We start from the raw sequence: 8,905 nt of genomic DNA, 5'->3' as shown, positions 1-8,905 counted from the left end.
CAGCCCTTCTCAACTTTGTCCTTCAGTGAATGTTCCTATGATCATGAATGACTGACCATTCCATGGTGAGCATGTCCCCCTATATGTCTGTACTGCTGGGCTGAAAACTGGGCCACGAGGGTCAGTTCCATTCCAGATCTGCCAGGCTGCCCAGGGGCCATGGTCTTGGGTTCCTCCAGTTTCTTTCTGACCATTATAATTCAGTTATAATTCACTGTGATCCTTTTCCAAACAGTTGGTAGCTGCATCCCCTCCAGTCTGTCTAGTGTCAGTATTTCAGTCCGGTGGACTGATGGATTCCACGTCTTCATCACCTTCTTTCGTACATGAAGAAACGATTCTTGCATCTTAGAAGCTGCAGCCTTGCCACATCTCTATTGCTCTCTTCTTGTTGTTGTGAAGTGCTGTCGAGTAGGTTCCGACCCACAGCGACCCTGTATAGGGTTTCCAAGGAGCAGCTGGTGAGCTTGAACCACCGACCTCGCAGTTCAAACGGCTTTGTAGTCTGGCGCATTAACCCACAGCGCCACACCAGGACTCCATTGCTTTGTTAGTGGCGAGATATTTGCGATTTTTCCTTTGCTGACAAGCTTCTACCTTACCTAGCTTCTGGCTTTCACAGGATGCATTAGAATAGAAATGCTTAGTGTATTATTTTAACGATTACGTTTCAGACTATTTTAATCTTTGTAATTAATTGAGGTTTATATTGGTACTAATATGGACGTTAAGCAGCTATATTTTTTAAAGTAAGGCTTATTATATCCCACATACTTTTCCTAAAACTGATACACATGTTGTTTGGCAGACTTCATTATGCTTACTTCCCAGCAGATGGCACTGATTAGCTTAAATACTCTAGGAAGGACCAGAATAAAAACTGTGAATATTTTCAAGATTCAATATACATCATTTTAGAGGAAATGTTGTCTCTTGACCTTTAAGGCTAAATACTATCTGTGTATTGCTTTTTTTGTTGTTGTTAATAATTGTTTATAAACCTCAGTTTAGGCCTAGAGGTGGATAAACACATAATTTCTAAGAACCTTAACCTTTTAACTTGTTGCAGAATCTTCCCAAATTCTAGAAATGACTGATGAGGATATACTTTCCTGCACTTGTCTAGTTAACTCCACTCAGGTGGAGGAGTGAGGGTAGGAAGCTGTGTCTGAGCCCCCACAGGAAAAGGATAAGAACCGTGGTCACAAAGGTGGACAAGCACTAGAGATCGTGAGCCCCTTCACTCGAATCCAGGGGTGAAGAGCTTTCAAGGATGCCAACTTGCAGCATCCCTGCAAAATCCAGCTGGTGCCCAGCACTGGCCAAACCCAACAGGAATCCAGAGGTGTTCCCTGGACATGTGTAACCAGGGGCTGAGGCGAGAGGTGAAGGGTGGGTGTGGAGAGACCGATGGAAGGTACCCAACACAGGAAATGTGAATAGTCATCTGACTACTGTGTAGGAAAAGTGAAATCGGGAACTGTCATGTTAGGTGGTGTCGAGTCGGGTCTGACTCTGCGACCCCGTGTACAACAGAATGAAACGTTGCCTGGTCTGGCGGCATCCTCACAGGCATTGCTGTGTTTGAGCAGTCCCTGCCCTGGGTCAGTCCACGTCACTGAGAGTCTTCCTCTGTCACTGACCCTCTAACATCCATGGTACCCAAGGCCTTCATGACGTTCAAAGTATGAGAAAGAAAGCCTCTCCGTGCGCCTTTTGAAAGTGCATTCTGGCTGTACATCTAACACGTTTATCCCTTCTAGCTGTACAAGAAACCAAAAGATGAGATGTCCGTGAGGGAGCAAACACTGTTAACTTCATACAGTGTTTCTCTTAACTCACCTGTGAAATTTTAGGGCCTCAGAAATACAAGTGCTCTTAACCCTTGTCTTTGTGAGTAGTACATTCAGTGGGCTAGGTAACATAGTGGTTACGAATCCGCTGCTAATCTCACAGTCAGCAGTTCGAAACTACCAGCTGTTCCGCGGGAGAATGATGAAGCTTTCTGGTCCCGTAAAGATTTACAGCCTCGGAAACCCTGTGCAGGGTCTCTATGAGTGGGAACCGACTCCACGGTACTCCATGGTACTTAACTACAGGTGTAAAATCTACAATGTGCTCCACCTGAAGAGGCAAGGTGACCTCAAGCCAGCAGCTGCCACACACGTTTGTGGTTTGAATTTTGCAGTGCATATAAGTACTGTTTGAGAATCTTTGTTCTTAACATGCAATTACTACTTTTAAACCCTTCAATTTCAGGTGCATAGCATGATGTATCTTCTCGGGCTTTTGATGAGGTGTTGACTCCATGGAGGGTCTTACGTTGTCTGTGTTGTGCTGCCGTCTGCGGTTTTCAAACACCTCAAATCCGACCAGTTCTTTCTGACTCCACACCCACAACACCCCCTGCAAGGCTTCAGAGGGTCAGTCGAAAGCACACTTCATTTGTAGGCAGGAAGGAATGTTGTATGGGCTAGGTCAGGCCCTGTTTTGAAGAGAAGGTGGTACACACGATTGGAAGAGCGTTCTGAAGTTGAAGGTTTTACTGTCAAGAGATGATGGTTGGGATAGCAGATGTTCTGGCCCTTTTCCTGGTGCTTTATGGAGTCCTATTGACAGAGGGAAAAAAGACAAGGAAGACTGGCACTTAGAGAGGAGATGAGATCAGTCACATCTTGACTGGAGCAGTGAAGGTGGGTGGAGAAAATCAAAGATCGTTTGTTTTGAGCACAGGTGAAGCAACGGGCTAAGGGAACCATTTTGTTTCATCTCGTAGATTACAGTTCTCACGATGTAACGTCACTTCCTTCCTGGGTTTCCGGTTTCATAACCCCCTCCTTTCCTAACCCTGCTGAACTCTGTGCCTGGGCAAATGGTGCCCTTTTGATCCCAAATGGTTGACTGACTCTTCTAAGGAGTGTGTACCTCCCCGGTGTTGCTGGTCCCTTTGAAGACCTGCCTGTTGTTTGGCTGAAAGTCAAGCTTCAGCTGGATGAGAAGTTCAGTTCCACTTCTGAAGAGTGTTTTTTCATTTGACATAAAATAGAACATTGTGATTCTCCATTTGGTGTTACCAAAATAATACTTATTATTTGAAATTTTTGCTGTTGTTAAGTGCCGTTGAGTTGGTTCCAACCCATAGCGACCCTGTATAGGGTTTCTGAGGAGTGACTGGTGATCTTGAACTACTGACCTTGCAGTTCAAACTGACTTTGCAGTCCAGCACATTAACCCACAGCACCACACCAGGACACCTATCATGGTTAGTTTTTATTGAAATAAAAGAAGGGTCGAAGTGGTTGCTCACACCATGTAACGAGGTAGCATTGTATTTGTGCCGTTTTGCCCGTGTGCCATTGTGTGGATGGGATCTCAGTGACTTACAAAATCCAGCCCTCATTGTCACGGGCCCTCGGACTTTTGTCTTCCTGGGCCGTTTCATTCATTAAACAAATACAACTATAATTTATGGCAGCGTCAGTGAAAAGACTAGTGTGCTGCACACAGTTAACACATGTGCTGTTCACCGAAAGATGGAAGGGGAGTCTACCTAGAGCCACCTCGGAAGAAAGCCGGGAGATCTGGGGAAAGTTTCACAGGGCTGCACTTGTCACACTCGGGGCCACCAGCAGTTGGAATCAACTCCATTTTTATAGGTGGGTCCCTTCATCTATAAAAGAAATAGTATTTTACAATTGCATTGGTATAAAAGCAATTGTAATCGGATTTTTTTTTTTTTTTAAGAAAACATTTTAAACTACGACTAAACTACTGTGGAAGTCCTGGTATGGCACTGTAGGATAAAGTACTGGACAGCAAGGTCAGTTTGAATCACAAGATCAACAGTTCAAACTCACCAGCCACTCCTTGGAAACCCTATGCAGGGCTGCTATGAGTCGGAACCAACTCAACGGCACTTAACAACAAAAGTACTGTGGGGGTCCTGGTGTGTCACTGTAGGAGAAGCATTGGACTTTAACCACAAGGTTGGTAGTTCAAACCCACCATCCACTTCTTCCTCATCCTACAGAGCCACACCAGGTCTCCTTATTATGGTTGTTGTTAAGTGCCCTTGAGGTGATTCAGACTCATAGCGACCTGTATAGGGTTTCCCAGGAGTGGCTGGTGAATTTGAACCACTGATCCTGTGGTTCAAGCTCACTGTGTCGTTCAGTGCTTTACCCTTTAGTGTCACACCAGGACGCCCTATTATGGTTGTTGTTGTTAAGTGCCATTGGATTGGTCTCTCATAGGGACCCTATATAGGGTTCCAAGGAGCAGCTGGTGAGTTTGAACCACTGACCTGTGGTTAGCAGTCCAGTGCTTATCCTACAGCACCATACAAGGACTCCCTGAAACACTATATAGCATCATTGTGTTGTTAACTCAAGGACACTTCACAAAACAACAAAGTGCTATGTGAACCCTGGTGAGACGCTGTAGGAAAATCATTGGCCTAGTAACCGACAGATGTGCAGTTCATATCCACCAGCCACTCTTGGAAACCCTTACGGGTCCATGTGATTCAGAACTGACTCGGTGGCTCACCCAACAGTCTCATCTGCATCCCAGTACCTCTGACTTCACTCTTGGGCACAGTGAGCATAGTGTTGAGGGCAAACAGTGCTTACCACCACACACAGCCTGCATCCACTGCCACTGAGTCAGTCCCTACTCCCAGTGATCCTACTGACCAGAGCAGAACTGCTCCTTAGGGTTTCTACTGATACAGCCTCAGCTTTCTCCAGCAGAGCGGCCGGTGGGTTTGAACCACTGACTTTGGTTAGCAGCCTAACACTTAACTCATGATGCCACCAGGCTTCCTTCTCAGCACTTTGTTGTGAGTATTGGGAAGGAGGAGGATGCTGGGTGTAGGAGCAGCTGAACACAGACCCTTTTTGGATGAGAAGAGATGCTACTCTTGGACACTTTTCCAAATTGCAAAGTTACCAAAATAGCTGCAGCCAGCAGCATGTAATGGCAGCCGAGTTCATATGGTAGCAAAGACTGATTTAATGAAAAAGCATAAAAGAATCCAGAAAGGAGGGAAGGAAGGAAAGAGAGAGAGAGAAAGGAAGAAAAAGAAAAAGCAATTCAAGGAAGTGATGTTTTATGAGATTTTTATCTGGTTTGGGGTGGGCTGGAAGAAGGGCTTGATAAAATGCTGCAGAATTGCTAGAGTTTAAGTAGGTCTTGGTATAAAGAATGGCTCATGCTTTCCTGCTTTCAAACACACAATTCCAGTCTCAGGTTAAAGAGTTGGCCACTGAGAGCTTCCAATATCGCGAACAATACATGCTTCTCTGAAAAATTTAAATGACCTATTTGCCTAGAGACAGTCCCTTTCTAGAAGTCCTTTCAAAAAAGCGCTGACGGAAAAACCCGAATCCCTCCAACATCTGAGTTGGTATTTTCCCCTGGGATTTGAAAAGCTCTTAGCTAGTAACTTGTGTTTGTAACCTTGTATGAAGGTCTTTATTAAGCAAACAAATACATAGGCACCGGGAAATAAAATAATACCCCAAGCAAGTTCTAAATGTAACACAGGCCACAGCAGCTTCATTCTGTGTGTTTAAAGATAGCTGTGCGGCTTGCAGGACAATGAGAACGTGTAAAATATGGGTTAATTTAGGTGTTACAGCTGCTGTTAACACAGAACCAAGACAACACAAAGACAATAACACACCTTCCTATTAGATCAAGAATAGTGGGTGTAATTGCTCCAAAGACCAAGCTATATGGGAAGAGATGAACACGAATCCAACAGAAAACGCATTGTTGATGCAAAGAGAATGGGTTACACCGCCACACAATTATCTGATGCTGTTGGTGTTCATCATGAGAAATGAGCTCATCTTACATTGAACCAAGGTTTGTTCAGGTCTGAAATGCTCTGCTCTGATCTAAGGCAGGTGTCGCTGATGGCCATGGAGCTGATGCTAGTTAAGGAAGCAGTGAGTTGAAACTGTCCTGTTTCAAGGTGTCTGGACACTCTAGTTTGCTGCTGTTTATACCCATCTTGTCTCCCTCCTCCACAGTAAAGCCACTGTGGGTTTCATGGAAGAAAGATTTCTACACTGTCTTTCATTTTAGGCTAACATCTTAGTTGTTAGAGTCCTTGAGTGTCAGGAGATGGTGATGACAGGCCAGGATATGTCCCCATCAAAAGGAAAACTGGTTTCAGCCAGTTGCCACCATGTTGAAAAGTGAATGAACACTGTTAAAACTTCCAATTATTCACCAGAACCAGAAATCAGAGTATCTTTCAGTGTGAAATCTCCCCATTTTTAAATGCGGCTGAGCTGCTCCATTGTTTCTTTCCACAGATAGAGTCAGATTCCTGTGTAGTCCACGTGTATAGTTACCTTTTATGGTGTTTCAAAAAGATATTTGCAATGAATAAGTTGTTGGTCTTGCAAAATTCTATCATGGGATCTCCAACACCATTTCTATCACCACGATCATATTTCTAAATACTAACCTTCCAATTTTTGCATTCCAATCACTAGTCATTATCAATGTATCTTGATTGCATTTTTGATCAATTTCAGCCTGAAGAAGTTGGTAGGATTCTTCAATTTCATCATTGGCTTTAGTGGTTATTGTGTAAATTTGAGTAATAGTGGAGTTAACTGGTGTCTGGGTATTATGCTATTACAGACAGCAGTGTACTTCAAGAAAGAAAGATCTTGAAATGTTCTTTTTGAACATTTTTATGAACATCTTTTTTTTTTAACATCTTTATGAACGTGACACCGTTCCTCTTCAATTTGTTGTTCTTGGAGTAGTAAACCATGTTGTTGTTGTTGTTATGTGCCGTGGAGCCAGTTCTGACTCATAGCCACCCTGTACAGGGTTTTCGAGACTGTAAATCTTTATGGGAGCAAAAAGCCTCATCTTTCTCCCACGGAACAGCTGGTAGTTTCGAACTGCTGACCCTGAGGTTTGCAGCCCGATTCATAACCACTACATTACCAGAGCTCCTTAGTAAACCATAGGATTGTCTAATTCAAACTGGCTTATACCAGTTCATTTCAGCTCACTAGTGTCTAGAATATTGAAATGTATGCATTACATTTCTTTTTTTTTTTTGTTATTATTTGAAATACAACTTTATTCTGGTTCTAAATGGTAAGGAATGGGAATGACAGGAACAAACAAGATTTTACCACTGAATAGTGTGATGCGACTGTAGCAGTCATATATTTGAAACTCAAAAAGGAAACAACTGCGTTCTAACAGGTAGATATGCAGGCCCAAAAAATGAAGGTATTTTTAACTGCCACATTCACTTCGAAGCCCATTCGTCTCCTTCAGCATCCCAAAGGTTAGCACATGTTCTGCTTAGCTATATCATAAAGTGGAAAACATGTGGCACCGCTGACATCACAGGACAGTTGCCTATAAAACTAGACTTCTGATGTTGGCTCTAGCTTCATTCTCTTACAGGTCATCATCCTCGTCCCGGAGAGCAGCTGTCTGCACAACCTCTAAATCATGCTCAGATTGTGCTGCTAAAGCTGGGTCCATGACAACTTCTGCTGGGGCAAGAGCAGGCGTTGCAACAAACTCCCAGTTAGGATCTCCAATGAGTTTTCTAGCAAGCCAAAGGAAGGGCTTTTCGAAGTTGTAGTTACTTTTGGCAGAAATGTCATAGTACTGAAGATTCTTTTTTCTGTGGAAGACAATTGATTTTGCTTTAACTTTTCTGTCCTTAATGTCCACTTTGTTGCCACACAAGACAATGGGGATGTTTTCACATACTCAAACCAGGTCCTTATGCCAGCTAGGCACATTTTTGTAAGTAACTCTTGAGTTTACATCAAACATAATGGCACACTGGGCTTAGATATAATAGCCTCTCAGTCCGCAAATTTCTCTTGACCAGCCGTGTCCCACACATTGAATTTAATTGGTCCTCTGTTAGGATGAAACACAAGGGGATGGATCTTAACTCCCAAGGTAGCTACATACTTCTTCTCAAATTCACCAGTCAGATGATGTTTCACAAACGTTTTACCAGTACCATCATCACCAACTAATATGAGTTTGAACTGCACTTGGGGTTCTCCTTGGGCGGCCATTGTGATGGTTCTTCCTGAAGCGTCTCCGGCCTGCAACTGTATATTTCATTTTTGATGATTTTCAATTTTCCTAGAGTCATATTTCATATATTCCACACTCTAATGATTACTGAATGCTCCTCATTCAGAGTTGTGCCCCATCAGCGGATGAAAGTGCTGAAGGCTTTGCTCTACCACATCATAAAGGTCAACTCCACATTGAGGAGTTTTGCTTGGATTCACAACCAATGCTCATCGAAGCAGCAGCCAAGAAATCAAGTGATTTATTAGTAAAATCTGCTGCAAAAGACCTCTTTAAAAGTACTAAAGAGCAAAGATGTTTGTGGACTAAGGTGCATCTGACCCAAGCCATGGTTTTGTTTTGTTTTTTTCCAATTGCCTCATATGCATGTGAAAGTTGAACAATGAATAAGCAAGACCTTAAAAGATTTGATGTGTTTTGAGTTATGGTGTTGGAGAAGAATCTTCACAGTACCATGAACTGTCAGAAAAACAAAGAAATCTGTATTGGATGAAGTACAGCTAGCATGCTCCTTAGAAACAAAGCTGGTGAGACTTTAATCAGATGTACTTTGGCCATAGAGTCAGGAGAGATGAATTCCCTGGGGCAGTGGAAATGTGGAAGATCAGCAAAGAAGAGGAAGCCGCAGCCCCCTCTCCCAAGGAGCTGGAGTGATACAATGACAACCACAATGAGCTCCAACCACGATTGTAAGGATGATGCAGGACTGGGCAGTGTTTCATCTGTTGTGCACAGGGTCACTATGGGTCAAAACTGACTCAGTGGTACCTAATAACAATAACAAGAAGTCATCTGAGAA

General features: G+C 43.3%; 1 pseudogene; it reads right to left on the bottom strand.

Annotated features, from left to right (window-relative positions):
* Nucleotides 1-7,443: 7,443 nt before the first annotated feature.
* On the bottom strand, nt 7,444-8,084 carry LOC102839272 (annotated as a pseudogene).
* Between the last annotated feature and the right edge of the window lie 821 nt (nt 8,085-8,905).

This window comes from Chrysochloris asiatica, unplaced genomic scaffold, assembly GCF_000296735.1.
Source record: "Chrysochloris asiatica unplaced genomic scaffold, ChrAsi1.0 scaffold00023, whole genome shotgun sequence".
In the NCBI taxonomy this organism is placed as follows: Eukaryota; Metazoa; Chordata; class Mammalia; order Afrosoricida; family Chrysochloridae; genus Chrysochloris; species Chrysochloris asiatica.
The sequence above is the reverse complement of the archived record's forward strand: the minus strand, read 5'-3'. Positions and strand labels throughout refer to the sequence as shown.